The sequence below is a fragment of the Suricata suricatta genome, chromosome 4 (assembly GCF_006229205.1).
Source record: "Suricata suricatta isolate VVHF042 chromosome 4, meerkat_22Aug2017_6uvM2_HiC, whole genome shotgun sequence".
NCBI lineage: Eukaryota > Metazoa > Chordata > Mammalia > Carnivora > Herpestidae > Suricata > Suricata suricatta.
This window is the reverse complement of record NC_043703.1, coordinates 56,432,290-56,453,046: the sequence shown is the minus strand read 5'-3', so window position 1 is coordinate 56,453,046 and position 20,757 is coordinate 56,432,290. Positions and strand designations below refer to the sequence as shown.

At 39.6% G+C, this 20,757-nt stretch overlaps 1 long non-coding RNA gene across 2 annotated transcripts; it reads left to right on the top strand.

Moving 5' to 3' along the window:
- Window positions 1-8,571: 8,571 nt before the first annotated feature.
- Window positions 8,572-13,616, top strand: LOC115288992. Of its 2 annotated transcripts, XR_003907316.1 has the most exons (3): window positions 8,572-8,758; window positions 11,368-11,487; window positions 13,503-13,616. It is a non-coding gene; the product is annotated as an uncharacterized LOC115288992 (long non-coding RNA). The 2 variants fall into 2 exon arrangements; XR_003907315.1 differs by lacking the exon at window positions 8,572-8,758 and having other exon boundaries at window positions 11,354-11,487.
- The last annotated feature ends 7,141 nt before the right edge of the window (window positions 13,617-20,757 follow it).

Sequence of the window (20,757 nt, the reverse complement as noted above, 5' to 3'; positions counted from 1 at the left end):
ATTAGCATTTACCATTGGCCACACCCACTCATTCACTCCCATAACTTGAACACGCCTCTGTTGGTAATTCACCAATTGTATCTCTAACCTGACCTGTTTCCTAAGGTTCCAGCTCGAACTTCTGGGGCCCCACTGGCACTTAAAATTACTACCTTCCAAACAAATTCATATTTTCTCCCCTTTCTCTCCTCCCATGTTCTCCCTGGCACAAATATGCCCCTCTTCTTGTGTTCCCTGTCTTGGTTGATGACACTGGTCACTCCCAGTCACGGGGCTACAGATATTGGAGTGATCTTCCCCACCTTTGTCTTTATTAGCTTCCACAGCTAATCAGCATCTGCCCATGCGTCTGTCCCCTTGGTTCTTTTTACAATGCCCTTCAAGACTGCAGGTGCCTTGGCCCTTCCCTCACTGCTCTCTCTTTGCTGTGTGCTTCTGGCCCACCAACCTCCTTGTCCCTGAACAGATACAATCCTGCTCCAGGGCTTTTGCACCTGCTATTCCCTTTGCCCAGAAACCCTTTTTCTGAGCTCTATTTTTCATCTTCTTCACATCTTTGCTCAAATATCCTTATGTCACCTTTCCTAATCACTGTATTTAAACTCCAAGAACCTGACAACTGACTTCCTTAACCTCTTCCACTGTTTTATTTTCTCCATAGCCCTCCAACATGCTATGCAATTTACTTACTCATTTCATTTGTTGCTTCCCCCTTTCCCCACTTTGCAGCCTGACACAGTAGAATGCATGCACCATGGGGGCAGGAATTAATATCCCTAAGGCTCAACAATGCTCGGCATGTAGTAAACACTCAATAACTATGTGTTTAATCCATTAATTGATTACTCAATCTCTCTCTGCCACCATTGTTTGTTTGTTCTCTTTTTAAACTATTTCAGGATTATTTTTAAAACTGTCATGACACTAAGCTTTTGACCCATTTGGCCACTATGCCAGCTACAAATGCTTGCTCAGCAGCTGAGGGGCACTCTTTAGGAGCATGTGTGAAAAGTAAATAAAATTCATACAAAACAAATCATTTCCATAGGCTGCATTCTTGTAGTCATGCTACAATGCCAATGCTACATCCTGAGCATATGTTTCTGACCCACATGGAAAAATTATAAATCTGGCCAGTTGGAACTGCCATCTGGAATAGCACTAGCTTTTTTCTAATAAGCTCTGTGTCTTGGCCCTTCTCAGGCATTAAGGGCTTAGAATTGTCAGAGTGATAGTGTTCTCAGCTACCCCCACCATTCTTTGTCCTTGCCGCAAAAAGCAGTGTCCTGTACCTTCTGGAAAAGCAGACCCATCTGGTTCCTCCAGTAATATGGTGGAGACTGAATCCTGCAAAAATCCATGATCTTTTCCTTTTAGATTTCTACTAGCACTGAATTCTAGGTTCCTCCCTCTTTTTCAATAAGTAAATATCTTTAGAATATTTAGGATATTCAGCATGATTAATTTTGTCTGAAAGCCATGTTATACACTGCTTTTTTTCAAGTTTTTTCCCCATTATAAAAAGAACATATGCACATTTCATTTAAAAAATATAAATATAGGGGGGGATCATCCAACCACTTTTGGGATAATCACTATTCATGTTTTGCCCTGATTCTCTCTATGAATATTCTTCTCATGAATATATATTTCTTGCTTGTTTCCAGCTAAGATTACACTATAACAATATGTCAATGTTAACTCAAAACTCTTTATCTATATGGTTCTGAATAAATAATCTAATTTAGGCAACTTCATTTATTTTTTCCTTTTTAAAATCATTCTTCTACATTTGGACAGATATTTTGAACTTCTTGCATTAAAATGAAATTGAGATTAACTTCTCTGGGCATATGGTTTTCCTGAATTCGGAATTATTGACTGATACTGGGATTTCCGAGAGAAATCACTGAATCATAGAGCATGAATGATTACAAAGCTCCTGATAAAGAACCTACCTTCTTCTCAGAGCTGTTTCCCTTAAGCTCCTTTGGATGGAAGGAGTCATTCAGGTTACCTGGGTCATTGGGAAATTTATAGGAATGACAACTGGAGAAATGGCAGGAATCCCAGTCATAACGCCGGGCCTTACGTAATGCCACAGAATGAAATGAATTAGCTGAGCCTCACAGGCTGCAACTCGGAGCTTCTCCCTTGTCACCCATGCGCACTCACAGCCCAGGAGGCTCTGCCCTCGAGATCCCTTGTTAACAACCAGTCTCTTTCATCTTCTGTTCCTATCACCAACTCCTCAACTCCCTTTCCTATTTTCAATTCATTTTCACCACAGAAGTAATCTAATTGGTTCAGCCAATCGTCTTCATACCTATTTAGATTGAATTTTAACTTCAGGTTTCATCATTGGTCACTTGGACAGATTATATTTGGCTATTCTTGGCTAAGTGTTCATTTCTGTCTCAATCATTTGTAGGGTTAGGCAAAATAGAATGTGATATTCCTGCACTGAACTTGTGATAATCTTCTTGTAATTATTTAAAATATGTAACTACCAATGGCAGAGGCACCGAGCAGTCAGTCCCAGTCAATGTGTCAGCTGGAGTATCCCTGCTGAATACCATCTCTGGATAAGGCACCAGTGGGTGTTTTGGTCAGTCTATTCAGTACCAGTTCACATGCCCATCAGAAAGGTAGGATATCATAGCAGCACTATTCAATAGCCCAAAAGTGGAAATAACTCGTGCCCATCAATAGAAAATGTATAAATCAAAATGTGAAATACCTATATAGTGGAGTAATATTCATCTGTAAAAAGGAACAAAGTATTTTTTAATTAAAATTTTAATGTTTATTATTTATTTTTGAGAAAGAGAGAAAAAGACAGCTAGAGCATGAGTGAGGGAGGGGGCAGAGGGAGAGGGAGGCACAGAATCTGAAGCAGGCTTCAGGCTCTGAGCTGTCAGCATAGAGCACAACGCAAGACTCAAACTCAAGAACCAGAACATAATGACCTGAGCTGAAGTCAGACGCTTAACCAACTAAGCCAGCCAGGTGCCGCAAGGAATGAAGTATTGATTGTATGGAACCTGCAGATCATAATTTTTTAGGTCTTTACTAAGAAAAAGAATACAAAATTATCTGTATTGTAAATGTAAAGTAGGTAGAAAAATGAATATTTTTCTTGAATATGAAAGGAAATCACAATAGATTACTAATTTTAAAAAGCTGAAAAATGCCACGAATATGAAAGGAAATCACAATAGATTGCTAATTTTAAAAAGCTGAAAAATGCCACGAATATCACAGAATCTTAAAAATGAACATGAGATCTTAACTAATGAACTACCTAATACATCTCTATAATGCCTTTATCTCTCTCTCTCTCTGGCTGCTTATACTGATTACCTCTTCAAAAGTTTATTCACTTATTTCGAAAGAGAGAAAGAAGGTGGGGCGTATGACTGAGGGAGGGGCAGAGAGAAAGAGGGAGAGAGAAAATCCCAAACAGGCCCCACACTGTCAGCACAGAGCTGGACATAGGGTTAAAACCCACGAACTGTGAGATCACGACCTGAGCCAAAATCAAGAGCCAGATGCTTAACCAACTGAGTCACACAGGCACCCCTTGATTACCTCTTCTATGGCCACAGTTTTGTAATATCATTTTAATTTTCATTTTATTTTGTTTTTTAACATTTATTTATTTTTGAGAGAGACAGAGTGTGAGTCTGAGAGGGGCAGAGAGGGAGAGAGGGAGACACAGAATCTAAAGCAGGCTTCAGGCTCTGAACTATCAGCACAGAGCCCAATGCGGGGCTTGAACCCACGAACCATGGGATCATGATCTAAGCTAAAGTTGGATGCTTAACTGGCTGAGCCACCCAGGCGCCCCTGTAATATCATTTTAAAGACAGAGAGCAGAAAGATAATTCAGACTTCTTTTTTAGCATGGTTGGTTGAAATTCTTTTTTTTTTTTTTAGTTTTGATTGTTGAGAGGCATAAAGCATTCAATCACCCAATGTGATATGTAGTACTGCTATATGTTTGTGTCCTACAACTCAGAAATTCTGATAAATTCTATTACACATGATTCTCATTTTAAAAAAGATTATAAATATATGTTGCATTTATCAAATATGTCCTACTAGGCAAGAATATCTGTAAAAAGTAAGCATTCTGCTTATAATTTTACATACCTAAAGATTAAAATAATTTCCCACAGATTGGCTTCTGTTTCCATTTATTTTGAGCCTTGTTTCTTTCCCACTACCTACATAATTCTAATATCAGACACCATAAGACACATTCATATTTCAGTATGATCTCTGGCCCTGCAGCTTGTAGTCAGGTCAGCAGGTGGTTGGCAAAGTCGTAGGAGTATTTGTGGAAACCATTCCTATACCAGGAGGCTCAGCAATAACCTGGCGCTAATGAAAGTGACTGCACACCATATGAATGTATCCTGCTAAATCCAATTTAAATATATCTCCAAGTCAGCTTCCTTTTACCTGCTTTCAGGAGTTCCTGGGGCTCCTGGATGGCTCAGTAGGTTGAGGGTCCGACTTCAGCTCAGATCACAATCTTGCAGTTCATGAGTTTGAGCCCCACATCAGGCTCACTGCTATCAGCCTGTCAGTTCAGAGTCTGCTTTGGATTCTCTGTCCTGCTCTCTCTGCCTCTCTCCCTCTTGTGCTCTCCCCAAAATAAATATTAAATAAATAAATAAATAAAAGGAGTTCATGATGCCACTCCAATGCTATTTCACAAAGTAAAGCATGTTGGAGAGGACTTCTGAGTGGAAAGAGAATAGTGGTCTTAACCAATTGTGATTAAAATATCTTATTTTGCAAAGTTCTCAAAAACAACATAACAAGTTGAAAAATTGTTGGGTATCTTCCCAGGGCCTGAAAAGGGGCCTGTGCAAGTGAGGAGTCCCAAAGTTTATGCTTCATTAGTTCCAAAGTAAATCTGCCAAATTGCCCTTCATAGAGGTTATACTAAGTTACTGTTCTACCCATAATGCAAAGTCTTCCTTTCACAAGGTCTTGAATGCAGAGGGTATTACCAAATTTGTAGACTCTTGCCAACCTGATGGGTAGGGCAAAATAACTTAGGGCAACTGTATCTTGCGTTTGTCAGATTATGAGCTAAGTTTTCTCAGCTGTAAGATGTATATGTATTTTTTCTTCTGTGAACTCTCAGTTCATTTTTTCCCCTCTTCTTTCTACTGGGTTGTTAGTCCTTTTCTTATTGGTTGCCAGGAACTCTTTTTACATTGGTAGATGCATTTTATCTTGATATGAATTGCAAATCTTCATTATCTGTTTGTTGTTATTTACTATTATCTCTTAGATTCCTTATTATTATTTTTGTTGAGGTATAATTGACACATAACATTATAATCATTTCAAGTGTACAACATAATGATTCAATATTTGTGCACATTTGCAAAATGGCCACTACAACTAATCTAGTTAATATCTGTCACCATACAGGGTGCCTGGGTGACTCAGTTGGTTAAGTGTCCAAATCTTGGTTTTGGTTCATGTTGTGATTTCACAGTTCATGGGATTGAGCCCCACCTCAGGCTCTGTGCTATAGGCTCAGCGCCTGCTTGGAATTCTTTCTCTGCCTCTCTCTGCCCCCTCACCATTCTGTCTTTCTCAAAGTAAATAAACTAAGAAATATCTGTCACATACAAAGTGACAAAAATTGTTTCTTGAGATGAGGACTTTTGAGATCTACTCTCTTAGCAATTTTCAAATATATAACACAGTATCATTAACTACAGTCATCAGGCCCTACATGATATCCCCAGGACTTATTTTGTAAAGGGAAATTTGTAAATTTTCACCCCTTCATCACCCATTTTTTCTTGTCATGTATGTATCTTGTTATTGTTGCCAGACTGAAAATTTATTTTATTTATTTTTAAAAGTTTGTTCTAGTTCTTTTATTAATTTTTAAAAAAATTTTTAAAGTTTTTATTTTTTATATTTTATTTTTTATTATTTTTTAAATTTGTATACAAGTTAGTTAGTATATAGTGCAACAATGACTTCAAGAGTAGATGACACAGAGTGTGAGCAGGGGAGGGGTAGAGAGAGAAGGAGACATAGAATCTGAGGCAGGCTCCAGGCTCTGAGCTGTCAGCACAGAGCCCAACATGGGGCTCAAACCCATGAACCATGAGATCATGACCTGCTTGAGCTGAAGTCGGACACTTCACTGACTGAGCCACCCAGGCACCCCGAAATTTTAAATTATTAAATAATTGACTTTATCATGATTTCACTGTTTGTATTTGCATTTTTAATCCACATGGTATGGAAAGTTTTTTCCAGCTGTAGAAGATGAAATTCCAGACATTCATCAAGGAAAGAGTACTGTTTCTAAGTCTCATCTTAAAATAAAACAAAAAAAATCTTGTACTTTTAATTAAAGCTGTATTATTAATATGCTTCCTTCAATGAGTTAGTATTTACTGAACATCCGTATGTGCTAAATCTTAACTTTTCTATTGTTGAAAAATGTGACTCTGGGTATGAACGAGTTCCAAGTAAAGACTCATCTGCTTTTAAAATAGACATAATAAATAAATATAATGCTCAGTGGCCAGAAATAAAAATTCTTCACGCTTCCCAGACATCTTAACATTTATAGTGTTTTAGATGGTTCTGTCCTTTCTTCATGGTTGGTCCCACATGCCTCCTGTGTCCTTCTGTGGGGATGAGCAACCTTCCTTTGTAGTGTAGGTACTTATTTTCCAAGAAAAGATCAAATGCTCCTCTCAGCTGGAAACACCCACTCTCCGAGTTGTTTCAAAGGGTTTCATACTCCTGCATTCCAGACATGTCCAAACTAAACACTGGTCAGAAAAAGACCTGGCCCTCATTTTCAATGCAACTTGTTGTCTTTTACTCTGGAATGAGATCAGAAAAAATGTGCATATTCTTTACTTATGATTATAATTTGTTAACTACATAATAACTTTACATTAATGCTTATTCAATATTCATCGTTAACAAAAGTAGTTTTTATTCTTCTCTAGTGTTCAAAGATGAATTACCACCTGGATTTATTTAAGAGTTCTATGGGTCTTCTTTTGGTGCTTAACAGAACTCTTTGAGCAAATTTAGGGAACTAGAACGTACTTAATTTTGAAGGAAAATGCCATCCCGGAGGCATAATCAGGAACCAAAAGACTAAAGTACTATTAGAACTAAAAGGTGCCTCTGAAATCTTTTGGTTCAATCCCTTCATTTTAAAGATGAGGAAGTAAAGACCCAGAGGACTCTGAGCTTAATGACATGTTTCTTATATTTATCCCAAGTCAGCATGCCCATAAACAATGCCTTCTTTATTTTTATGTGTTTAATTCTGTGGTTAGTATGTTATTTTTGTTTCTTTTGAAAATGTGTAAGTGTAAAAAAAGTCGGGAGGAAAAAATCATCTTAAATCTCTCTACCGAGGGACAGTCACTGTTAAAAGGCAGCACAGCCTTCACTTAAGGGAATGAGCTTTGGAGCCAGACGGTGCCAGACAGAACTCCATCAGTTAACCTTTCTGAGCATCAGTCTTTATGACTACGAGGGAGATGAGAGTATTCACCTCACGGTGAAGATTAAAGTATATTGCATGCGTAAGGCATTCAGGTCAGTGAGCTAAATGATTGCATTCAATTCATTTTAGCAATCTTTAGTGTTGCAGTTGAGCTAATATTCTATACATTTTGATACCATGCCTTTTCCCCTTACTATGTCATATGCATTTCCCCAGGTCTTCAAAGAATCTTTATTAATACACATCTTTTGTGTCATGACCATCTTTGTAAAGAAAAATTAGAGTTATTTTCCATTCCACAGCCAAGTTGTGTGTACCTTCTCCTCAACAGAAGCTGAATCAGCAGCTGCCAACAAAGGGGAAAGGAAACAAGGGTTAATTAAGAGGAACTATTTTGGAATAAACAGCTGGATTTACAAGGGTGTGCATGAGACTGCTTTGATGCATGCATTTAGAGAGTAAGGATATAGAATAATTGATGGCTATATTGGCAGATCAAAGTGTCTCAAGGGCATTGCAGGCTTGTGGAGTTAAACTGTTTGCACTTTTCCTGCATTTAGTGTGTGTATTTTGTGAGCATAATAATAATTTGTACCCGCACAGAAGCTTTCATCTGGGGAGGAGCTCAAAGCACTTTGAAGATGTTAATAAGAAAAAGACCTGCTAATTAAGGTTGTTTAAAAAGAAAAACTCTCCTTTCAGCAGGTTCACATGATTGCTGGGAGGATTCATACTTAAAGAGATTTGTTATCACAAGTGAGTTATTTCACATTTTTTCCCTTTAAAACACACTGTTGGCTTTAGTGTACTGATAAGAATGCCTTTCTCTGGACAGTCACACCACATGTAACAAGAATAATGCAACAGTCTATGACGTGCTTGATCTGGAGATCACACTCTTATCTTAAAAAGTACCCCGTTAGATATTTGTAGTGAGTTTTCAGGTGATCAGATAAAGTTGTAGAGTAAATGTAGCAAAACAAACTTAAAAGAACAAAGCATTCCTAGACTTTTCTTGAATTATATTTGTTAAAGAAAATTCAGATAGCAAAACTTATATCTCAGTACATGGTGAAAAGGATGACTTTGTTAAGATTTCTACAAAGCTTCCAGCTGAACTTCCCTGCAATCAAATACACTAAAGTGAATCCCTACATAGATGAAATCAATTCATGAAACCTTTCCTAATCCAGCTGTTGGAACTGGATGCCTCCCTTCTCTCTGCTCCCTGGTCAGGTAATGGTATTTGTTTGAAAGTATTCTTTGTACGTTGACTTAGTATTTGAGTCTTTTTTTCATGTGTCAGATATTTGTAGTTCTTCCCCCTAGAGAGTAAACTCCAAGTAGGCAAAAATATATTTTATTCATCTTAAAATCCTATAAGAGACTTAGCACAGTATGTGATCCTTAACACAACATACCCATTAATAACTGTTTATTTTAATTAAGAATTTTATTATAACAGTTTCATAATAGAAAAACAAATTCGAAACAGCATCAATGTCCATCTATAGGGCAAGGGCTAAATAATGTTATGAGACATCCATACAATGGGACACCATGTCACTATTAAAAAGAATGAGACAGACTTGGAAAAATTCAAAAATCTATGGAATGAACAACTCAAGTACAAGAATATATTTTAGGATCTCCTTTTTTGCAAAAATAAGACCAAACCAAATGGGTGATTGCGATGCATGGGTGAATAGATGGAGAGCTAGACAGACTGATCTAATTTTTTATTATTCATAGAAATTGGAAGCCTTAAAAAATAGGAGCAGATTATCAACAGTGAATATTCCTGGTGAATGGGACTCCACAGCCCTCAGCCAGTGGGCTGTCTGTGAGAGGAAAGTCCCTCACTTGTTACTTTTACTTCTGTATTACTTGATGTTTTAGCAATGAACAAGTATTATATTTGGTAATAAAAAAAAAGGGGGGGGACAAATTTGTATTTGTTGAACTTGCCTTGGGTCAGGCAGATGACCTAATATCCCATATTTCTGCACTTCGCAGCCTGTCTCCCTGACAGCGTCTGGCACTAAGCAAGCTGGAAGGGACAAAGCCTGCCTTTTTTTCAAGAGTAAGCGTTTAGCCTGATTCAAACTGACTCCCTTGGGCATCTTCCTGGGGCACCTTTCCAGGGCCTTGCTTTCTAAATTCGGTATACTAAGGGGCTGGGACAGATTCCCTGGCTGACTTTGGAAGTTGTCAAAATCTCTCTGGTAACTTTCCTAGGCCTTTTGGTCTCTAACAAGACATGGACCTTTTTCAGTTGTAAATCAGCTTACATCAAAATTCAAGCAGGAAGCCAGGCTGCCCCTGAAATCCCTTCTGCTCACTCTTTCTAGCCTCTGAGCTCTTGCTCCCTGGTAACTCCTGCCTCCTCGGATAATCAGAAAGAGCCACCTGGGCTATGTCCTAAGTGGGCATTCTCTTGTTTTGACCAGTAGGAGGGGTGTGATCTGTTTTTTACATAAAGTTTGTATAGGTTGGCTTGCTGCCAGCTTGGTTCTCTCAACCGAAAGAAAACTAAACGCTATCTAAAATCCGATGAAAAGAGGGAATTTGTGGGAATATTATAGATTAATCCCGTTTGCTGGGATCTGGCCTGGCCCATTTTTAGTGGGGGCTAGTTTAGAGTTAGTTTGTGGTTACGTAAACTTGCCAGCAATCTGGAAGAGGAAACAATACCCTCTGGTGGCAAGATTATATCCTGCACCATGTACCTTAAATTTCAGCTGTAGGCCAAGTTGCCTTGCCTGCACTTGGACCACAGTACACATGAACATTTTAAGACACAGGAACATATACTTTTTAAAAAATTTATTATTATTATTGTTTTAGTAATCTCTACACCCAATGTAGGACTTGAACCCACAACCCTAAGATCAAGGGTGGCATGCTCTTCCAACCGAGCCAGCAAGGCAACCCCAGATATCTATATTTAAAGAAATTCACTCCACCTTTCTCTTGAGTGCAAATATAGAGATAAAATTCCCGTTTTGAAATTATGCTTTTATTGTTCTAAGTTACTGTGTTAAACATTATGCAGATCAAAATTCTTTTTTTTCCTTTTATAGTTGATTTCCATATAACCCCCAGTGCTCATCCCAACAAGTGCCCTCCTCCATGCCCATCACCCCCCTTCCCCTCTCTTTCTCCCCCATCAGCCCTCAGTACTCAAGAGTCTCTCATGGTTTGCCTCCCTCCCTCTCTCCAACTTTTTTCCCCCTTTCCCTCCCCCATGGTCCTCTGTTAAGTTTCTCCTGTTATATTTATGAATGAAAACATATGGTATATGCAGATCAAAATTCTTAAGTTTGTTATCATTCTATAAAGGAAAATAATTCCCATCATTCTACAAACTACAGAGCTAGAGTTAATTTTTTAATAAACCCTTATTTATGATGTTATTGTTATGCTTACTTCAGGTCCATTTCTGTTTTCAGAATGTGTCCATTGAGTAGCACATATTTTTGTCTCTCAGAACATATTACTATGTCCTGCTATATGCAACAACATTCAGATATATTCATAATCCCAGGTTCCAGTTTTCTTATTAATCTATGAACTTGAATTGTCACAGTCAGGTTGATTGCACAGGGACATTATCACACCCGCTGCTCTGGCTCAGCAATTAGCAGATCTGGTGTGGAATGTTCAGTGTAAGATGGAGTTCCTGTGGACTCTGGACATTAGCCTTCCTGAGTTCCTGCCTTTGACTTTCCCTTTGGGAATCATGCCATAAAGGTCACTGTTTCCTGTTCCAAATACCCCTTTTAGTTTCTGTTTTGTGAGAACTCTGTATAAAGCGTTTTCCCTTGACCATTTGTCCTCCCAAGCCTGAGATTGCTTCTGAAGTGGAAAGAATTGAATAAACCCAAGATTCCTTTCTGGGAACTGGGCACTTGTCATCAAAGAGTGGAGTGTCTTTGGAGAAGCTGGTGGCACCAGGATTTGAGGTGAGAGAGGAGAAAGGGGGCTCAGCCCATTGTATAAAACTTGCATTTGCTTCTTGTCAAAATGCTCATTGGCCACCTGGTAGGTGACCAACCATGCCGGTTTGTCTGGGATTGAGGGGTTGCTCAGGACATGGGACTTTCAGTGTTACAAGTGGCAGAGCTCCAGGTAAACTGGACCAGTTGGTCATACCAGTGTGGGTTTAGGACTGTATGAATCCTTTCTTTGCTCCTGTCTCTCTCTATAGTTAGTTGTTCTTCCTTTTACCCCAGATCTGCCAAATGTTGTTTCTTATGTGTCCTAATAAAACCCATGGTGTCTGAAATAAATTTATATTGATTTACTACATTTCACATGTGTTAGCCACGGAAAACCTTTCATTTGAGTTTAAAAATCACGTAAAAGGGTGCCTGGGTGGCTGAGTTGGCTAAGCATCCCATTCTTGATTTTTGGCTCAGGTCATGACCTCAAGGTTCATGAGTTTGAGCCCTGAGTCTGGTGCTGAGGGGGCGAAGAGCTGAACAGATAAACAGATAAATGCCACAGAGTTACCAGTGCTAGGAAGGTGGGGTGGGAGACTAAGGAACAAAGTGATTCCTGTGAGCTGGGGCTTAATAATGGGAGAGGCTTAAAACAGGAAGTGGGATGTGGAGAGAGTTGGAGAGGAATCCAGAAGGTGGATTTTAGATGAGAAGACTATTCCAAGCAGAAGAAACAGCTGCCTGTAGGCTCAGGAAGGCCAGGGTGGGACCTGCACAGGCGAGTTACTCTGAAGCTGAGTTTTCAAATGGGTGATCAGTTTGAAGAGGGTGTGTAGGACAATTCTAGTATTTCTGTACTGCTGCTTTTGTAATCACTATAGACCCAGTAAGCACATCTTTATGAAACAGAGGGAGCCCTTCTTTCTCATCCTGTCCCTCCGCCAGCTTTTGTAGGTTAGGCCTGGCATCTCTAAAGAATGACCTGACTGTCTCAGTAAATATTTGGGGTGCAAAGAACTGGAGCATTGTCAAAACTCCGTGTGACTACTCCACCCTTCCTCCTATTGAGTCCAGTGCCGAGTAGGGCGGCCCACGGAGTGTGGCCAGGGAAGCTATCCTTCACCTCCTTGTAAATAAGCATTAGCACAGAGACGTGGAGCACCAGCCCCTGTGCCCCAGATCTCAGCAAATGAGTAACATTCATATGTGAAATGGGGCTGTTAAAGTACTAGTGGTCTCTCTTACACTTTACTGCTCATTTGTGGGTTTTCAGTGACTTTATCAAAAACCGAATGCGGCAAATGATCACAGCACAATTTTACCAAAATGATCTTTTCCTCACACACATCTCATTGTTCTTTATTGGAAAGAAACTCTTTCAATCTGGGCAAAGACAAGGTGAAGATGTGTTGGAAACCAGATACAACTGTCCTCATAAATGATGATAACCAAGGAAGACTGAGGCAAAAGCAGAAAGTGCCTTCAGTGAGATTTGGGAGGAGGGACACCGGGGAGGTTTTTGTACCTCTTTCACAGCTGTCTAGCTAAAAATTCCTGCTCATGTAGAGATGAGCTTTAATCTGTAATTTAAGATCATGCCTATCTTTACTCTCACACTAAAGAGGCTGTATCACTACTTTCCCTTTGGTGAGGAAGAGGTAGGGACGTCAGTGCTTAAAAAGAAGTGTCTGGAAATATGAAGAAGTGCTGCCCCAGAGTAAGGCTTAGCATCTTAAAATAAAATTCTCTGCATCTAATTTCTTTTTGAAATTTGTCAAAGCTTTTATCTGAAATGGGTTGAATCAACAGCACTTGGGAAAACCGTCTTTTATTTTCCTTGTTTTGGATTTGTAGTTCCTTAATCCTGTATGGGCTTGATGGCCTACCACCTCCCTTTTGTTGTTCAGTTTCCTTCCTTTACTCTCAAACTCTTTTGTAAACTATTTTAAACTGTCCCATTCTGCTCCTGAATTTCCCCCTTAGTTACCACTGGCCATGTTTATTTATTAGCTCACAATGATTGCTTCCTTTCTCAGGTCTGGAGAGGCATGACTGTGCTAAGGTACCACTCTGTCCCTTAGAAGACATGGACACAAGACATGAATATTATTGAATTGATGACTGCATCTATTAAAAATATTGTGATCACCTTTCTGCTTTCATTGTTTTATTTGAAAACATGGGTTGACAACTAATATTTCTATGCTGTAAAAAATGGGAGGGAAAATTCCATTAGATGGTATGGATTAATCAGACACATTTTTCTTTATTAAAAAAAAAACAACAAACGCTACTTTGATAATTACTTCCTGTGCCTAATCATAGCTACAGCTGAAACTCCTTCTCTCCCCATTCTTTCAGTCTCAGGTACCTTCTTACCCACATCTCTTTCTAAATCCTTATTTATTTCTTTATATTTGCAGTTGGTTCTGCCCTTGATAGTGTCAGTTAAAACACTCTCATTGGAATTAAATGCTCAGGTATGGTGTTTGCAATTAGGTTAAATGTTTCCTTGGAGTGGGTCCAGTTCTTTTTTATCTTTTTTGATAAGCATTGGCTTCCAAGGTCCTGGCTTGAAGATTCTTATTTTGAATTAGGAACTCTTATCTCTACATAATTTGAACAATCCCAGACTATATGGGCATTGCCCGAGTGCACCAGACAGTTCTCCATGAGCACTGTTCCTGTTCAGTGTGAAGGTCTAGAGAAGAACTCTGCCATGGTAGACCAGGCAGCTTAACCAAGAACATCCAAAGAATCCACTAGGAGAATATTCTAACATTTATGTAGTTTAAATACCCCTGCCAAGTCATACTGTTCTCTAAAAATTCAGTCAGTCCTGGTTTATGGCTCAAAGCATTTGCGTGTATCAGCCCATTAGTCCTCTGCATTCCTCTGAGTCAGAGACCTGACAAGTGGAAATAACCCAGTTTCCAAATGTGGACTCAGATACACCAAAAGCTGAAGTAACTACAATAAAATCACCAATTCAAGCAGCAAAACAGTACACAGATGGGACCAAGATTATATCTCAATGTTCCATAGGACTGAATGTAGTAACAACCTCTGTTGGTGTTCCTTCAAGGGGCAGAGACAGCGTTTTGGCAAGATAAAGCACCTCTGCCTGGACTCCTCCTTATCCCTAACGCTTAGAAGAAAACCAGCTGACTTTATGCAACATCATTCGTGTAGGGAAGTTTTGTTTCCTGGGCCATCCTCTCTCTGAGCCCGTTTTTTTTCAGCCATGGACAAGAGTATGGATGCTGGGACTAGAAATGCCAGTGTTCAAAACTTGACCCTACCAGAATGACCCTAGGCAAGTTTCCTAACCTCTCTGTGACTCAGTTTCCTCACCTGTAAAATGGTGATTCGTAATAGTATGTACCTCAGACAGGGTGCTGTGGGGATTGAACAAGCTAATTCATGTAAAGCACTTAGAACAGAACCTGGCACATAATTACTCAATAAATATTAGTTGTTTCTCTTATTACTTAATATGCTTCCTTTCCTTCTCTGGGAAGCCTTTTCATGCCAGGGCCTTCTCATTCTCTTACTTCCTCTTCCTATCAAAATAGAAAAGGATCCAATATCAGCTGTTAACATTTTAGTGAGAAAGAGTTTCACATTACCTCTGCCAGCTTGTTTGCTTTTCAAGCATCATCTCCAACAGTGGAATGAAAAACTTGATTCCCTGTTTAAGGAAGTTGGGGTACCATAAATGTTTTGAGGTAGTAGAGGCAAGTGGGAGATGAGAACGAAAAATCTCAGATAGGCTCAAAGATATCTGAAGGAACTTGCTCAAGTGTTTAGAAGGCCCTTTTTCTGCTACATACTTGACCAGAACCCCTTCCTTCTTCTAAAATCCCTCTCCATCCCTATTCTGTTCCTTCCTGTCTCAACACGAACAACTTTCCCTTTCCTCACCCTTAGGATTTTATCCTTCTTTCCTCTCACTCTAGAACAAAATGTTTGACTGCCAGGAACGCAGGGCCTGTTTTCACAAGTCTGCGGCTCCATCAGCTACTTCTGGCCTAGGTTCTCTTTGTCCCAACCCTGCTTTGCCATGATGGTCTACTGTATAGACCAAACGTGAGAAGAGTTAAGCTATGAAAGTAAAATTTGCATATACCAGGTATGCCCAGCTGTCTATCGGCATAATAATATAGAGTTTATATTCTTAAATATGTAAAACATTAACTTTATTAATCTGTATTTGGAAATAAGAAAACTGTTCACATATGCTTGGCGTTCTTAATTAGTCTCTCTCTGTAGCCTTATCATTTGATCACAGCCTCGTCCATGGCGTTTTTCCTGCCAGGCATGTGCAATTAAATTCATGAAACTCAACTACTAACCTTTTGCTACACGGGGGAGACTAAGGCTTAGGAATGGAGAGAAGGGACCACAGGGGAGGATAGATGTGAGACAACTCCCAGAAGCCAGGGATTACTTCCCCCAGGCCTTTCCCTCAACGTCACCACCCAGGGGTAATATCTGAAAACCACAGCCTTAAAAATTAATGATTCTCAGATTTAACGTCTCGTCATCCTTGAACGACAATTCGCTTTTCAGAGACTTTTTCTCTAACATAAGTAGAAATTACAGTACATACCACAGTTTTAAATGACTTAAGCAACTCAGCAAAAACCTGGCCAGTTCTTTTCACAGTGCTGGGCAAATTTGAGGTGGCTGTTAATTTCTTAGTCAATGTTTTCTCACCTGATTTTTATCTCCTTTGTTTAATATTGTTGGTATTAGTTATGAAATTCAAAGGCAATTTAATTTTTTACTCACAAACTCACCAATGTCCTATTATACATGTTTTAAAAACTTCTGTGTGTATTCACAGTAACTCCAAATAACAGACTTTTTTAAGTTTATTTATTTTGAGAGTAACAGAGTGAGTGAGCAGGAGCAGAGGGAGAGAGAGAGAGAGAGAGGGAGAGAAAGAGTCCCAAGTAGGCTCCACACTGTCAGTGAAGAGCCCAATGTGGGGTTTGAACCCACAAACTGGGAGATCATGACCCAAGCTGAAACTAAGAGTTGGACACCTGGCCTATTGAGCCACCCAGGTGCCTCCCAAATAACAGATTCTTATTTCCTCTAATCTGGTCTCCTGTTAACTGTTTTCCATGGCGTCATCCATCATAAACTCTTCAAATAAAGCAAAATCAGACTTGTTGGCATAGACATCAAGTGTTAGAAGGAATGTCTTCAGAGGGCCCAACTTTAAAAGTTGCCTCTGGTTTTTCCAGGATACCTGACCTCACTATAATCAGTTTAGAACATATAGGGTTTTTTTTTTTTTAAGCTTTAACTTTTTAAGCAATCTCTACACCCAACATGGGGCCAGAACCCACCATCCTGAGATCAAGAGTCACATGCTCTCGTGACTGAGTTAGCCAGGCACCCCTAGGAAATATAGCTTTTATTTTTGATCCAATAATATAATGCTTTCCAAACTATGATCCATAAAAACTTCAGATCCACAAGGGATTTTTGAGCATCTTAGAAAAAAAAGAGCATATTGCAGAATATGCTTTTGATTTGTGTCCCAGTTCATCTTTTCCAATCACCACCCCATGACAAACTACTACTCTATGGGTAATTAAATAAAAATTCTGCTTATGTTTGGACAAATGAGATATGATTCACATTCTATAAGTCAGGTCGTACTTTATATATATGCTATTTATCAAGTACTTATTATACACCAGGATTGACCTGGATTATTTACATTAGTCTTAACAACTCTGACATAGATACCCCAAATTCCCCTTTAACAGATGAAGAAACAAAGACTTAGGAGATGAGGAAACTTGCTAAAATCTCAAGAGTAAATCACCTCAAGACTGAAGCCCTAGCATTTGGCTCCCAAGCCATGTTCTTTAAACATCCTACTCTGTGACCTCCTTAATAGAGGCAAGTGCTGCAGGATAATTTTCTACAAATCAAGCTTTCCCTATTGGCCTTCCTATCCAACATACCCACTTTGATGAATGTATGAATTATAAGCTTGGCATTTGTGTGAATCATGTACCAAGGGGCACCCTTGTGAGTCCGAGGGCTGTTTTCCATGCAGTTAGTTGAGAGTCTATCTATGTTCCCAAGTTCCACAGGCCAGTAGAATGACAAAGACTATGTTGTCTGATGACCATTCTTGTGGTACAACCTCCTCCTAAAGGCCCTGGGTCAGCATTGCACAGGGAGGGGACATGCAGGCCTTGGAGGCTGCCCCCTCCTGGCTGCTTATAGGTGTGCAGGGGCCTTCATGAGGAGACCATTTCTCCATTTCTTAGAGGAGTCATTGGATTACTGTTCTCTTATTATTCCATCTTGCCCGTGTCTGAGTTGTCCTGAGGGAGATGGATTTTGCTGTGAGTGACCTGACCAAATCCTTCAATAGCAACAAATAGTTCCCTGGAATTCACCACTGCCATGCTAAAGCTTACAAGCAAGGCCACACCGACTCCATTCCCAAAGCTCCTCCTCCCCTAATTCCCCCACAAGTCCACCCATTATGAGTATTGCTCAGTGACCCAAGAAACCCATAACCCAGTCTGCGTCAGGTAGATGGAGCCAGGGCTTCGTGGGATTGCTTCTCCATGGACAGGGTGTATCAAAGCGTGTAACTGCTTATTTTTCAATCTTTTCCAATAGACAAGCAGCTCCTTAAGGGCAGTTGCAATTAACCACATTGTTATAAGGAAGGTGATGATGACCTTTCTGAGCACTAAGGGGACACCTGAAAATGGCCTTGATCTTTCCATTTTATCTTTGGGAATCAGGCATATTCCATCTCATTGCGACTTCTGACTAACCTCATTAGGCTCTTAAAGGTCTGGGCTAAAGTTCAACTTATAAAAGAGAAGTGGAAAATACCACACCCTTAGATAATGAAACCAGACCACTTCAGAAGGAAAAGTAATACTAAGAGAAAATATGTTTTGCAGCTTGAGTCAGCTTTTCTTCCCTTTTTTTTTTTCCCGAATGAATTATTTGAAGCTTTGAAGCACTGGAAAAAACTAATACCTGAGTTATCAAAGCCCTTATCCAGTCAATTCAGAGTAGTTATCCTGAATTGCAAATTCACTTTCTAGGTTTTAGTGGGTGCACTGCAGTGTTTACAGTTAAAAATGTCTCAGAAGAACAATTATTTTGTCTGAACATGTCCATGAAGCAAACTACCTTGTAGTTCTTTCTAAATGTTCTAGACCCAGGAGGGCATTCATAGTTCCAATGGATCTGAACTTGGAACACCCTGCTGCTTCGTCACCCCTTCACAGGCTTCCCAGAATAACCGTGGTTTAGAGCTACTTCACTTCCCCAAAGGCAACATTGTGCCCTTCATCCTCATGCTTCAAAAATGTATTAAATTAAAGGTCTTTCCATTCTTTGATTCACAATTCAGTCAATTCTTTTGCTCCACAAAACACCCTGATATTTGTAACAAATACCCTGAGTATGTTGGCCCTTTGTTGGCCTGACCCAGTAATGCCTCAAATACCCCAAAAATTCTCTTGGATACAAGAGTGAATATCATTAGCCCCTGGTAGATTCTAGACATCATGCTAGGTATTTCCATTTATGTTATTTCATTTAATTATCAAAATAATATTATAAGGCAGTTACAACAGTAGTTGGTACACAGGGAGCACTCATAAATCACTTGTTGAATGAGTGAAGAAATTACAATTCCTGTCTTACAGTCTAGAAAACCACAGATGAAAGCAGTCATGTCATTTTCTTGAGACCACTTAATAGCCAAGCAGGTCTGCCTCTTCCCTGTCCTAGCCTCTGTACCATGTGACTTCAGGCCAGGAAGAGTTAAATACACTCTCTGGGAAGACTTATGCTGTGTCACCACTTGCCGCCCTAAGGATTTTCTAAATCATTGTAATCAACACTTACTAAGCCCCCTCAAGTAGTCAAAATCCTTTAATCCTCAAATGTGAAGGCAAAAAGTAAGGCTTTATCTTTATGTTTGTGTTAGATAAAAGTCTCTCCTTGAACCTCATTGGTCTTGGGTATCAATTATCCGAAGAAGTGCAGAGAAATTCTCAGGAAAACTCACAGGGGGGAATTCATTTTAATGGCTAGTAACTCTAGCTTCCTGACACGATCTTTGCCACATCGCCCTTTGTCTGCCCTGATGAGCTCCAACTCCTTTCCAGACTCTGGGTTCCCCCCTCTCCCTTTCCCCATTAAGCCCCTCTGTGTGCTGAGACTTTCACTGCCCCCTCTCACCTCTCAGCTTAGTCCTACCTGTGAGCCATTACTTACGATATATCCTGTGTGTCCCCAGGACTGGTGTGTAAGTGGGGTGTGTGTGTGTGTGTGTGTGTGTGTGTGTGTATTTCCCCATGACTTATTAAAAGCAAGGCCATTCTCATTTCACTTACAGTTCTGCCTCCTTTTCCAATAGTGGACATTTGCTTTAGTGCACGTTTGTGGCACTGGTTGTATAGTCCTTAGTATTATCTTCCCAATTGGATTGGATATTTTTGTCCCATCTTTTTTAAATACAAGTTTGTTAACATATAGTGTAATAATGATTTCAGGAAAAGAATTCAGTGGTTCACCACTTACATATAACACCCAATGCTCATCCCAAGGGTCCTCCTTAATGACCGTTGCCCATTTAGTCCATTCCCCGCACCCCTCCAGCAACCCTCAGTTTGTTCTCTGTATTTAAGAGTTTCTTATGGTTTGTCTCCCTCTCTGTTTTTGTATTATTTTTCCTTCCCTTTCCTTATGTTCATCTGTTTTGTATTTTAAATTCCACATATGAGTGAAATCATATGACATTTGAATTTCTCTGACTGACTTATTTCTCTTAGCATGATACTTTCTGGTTCTATTTACATTGTTGCAAATGGCAAGATTTCATTCTGTCCCATCTGAAGATACTCCTAAACCTGTCTTAATTGTTCCTGGGTGTAAGAGGTATGTGAGGAAAGTCCTAATAAGTACTCTTGATAGGCCATTCTCATTCCCTTCTGGGCACCAAATAAAATAGGAATTTCTGAATTTCTTCTACATAAGAAAAACAATCATCCTGGTAATAGCAATGTATACAGTTTTCTTTGTATCCTTAACCTGGACTTTGGGCCATGTTCCTTAAGCCCATCAAGCTCAAAGATGAACTCCCCATTTCCCCACACCTGTTCCTTCTCATATCTTCTTCATCTAAATTAATGATACTAACTACACCATGCCACCACCTAATTTAATCATTTAACTCTTCTCCATCCCCCTACCCACGCTTCCCTCTCACCTAAATTCAACTAG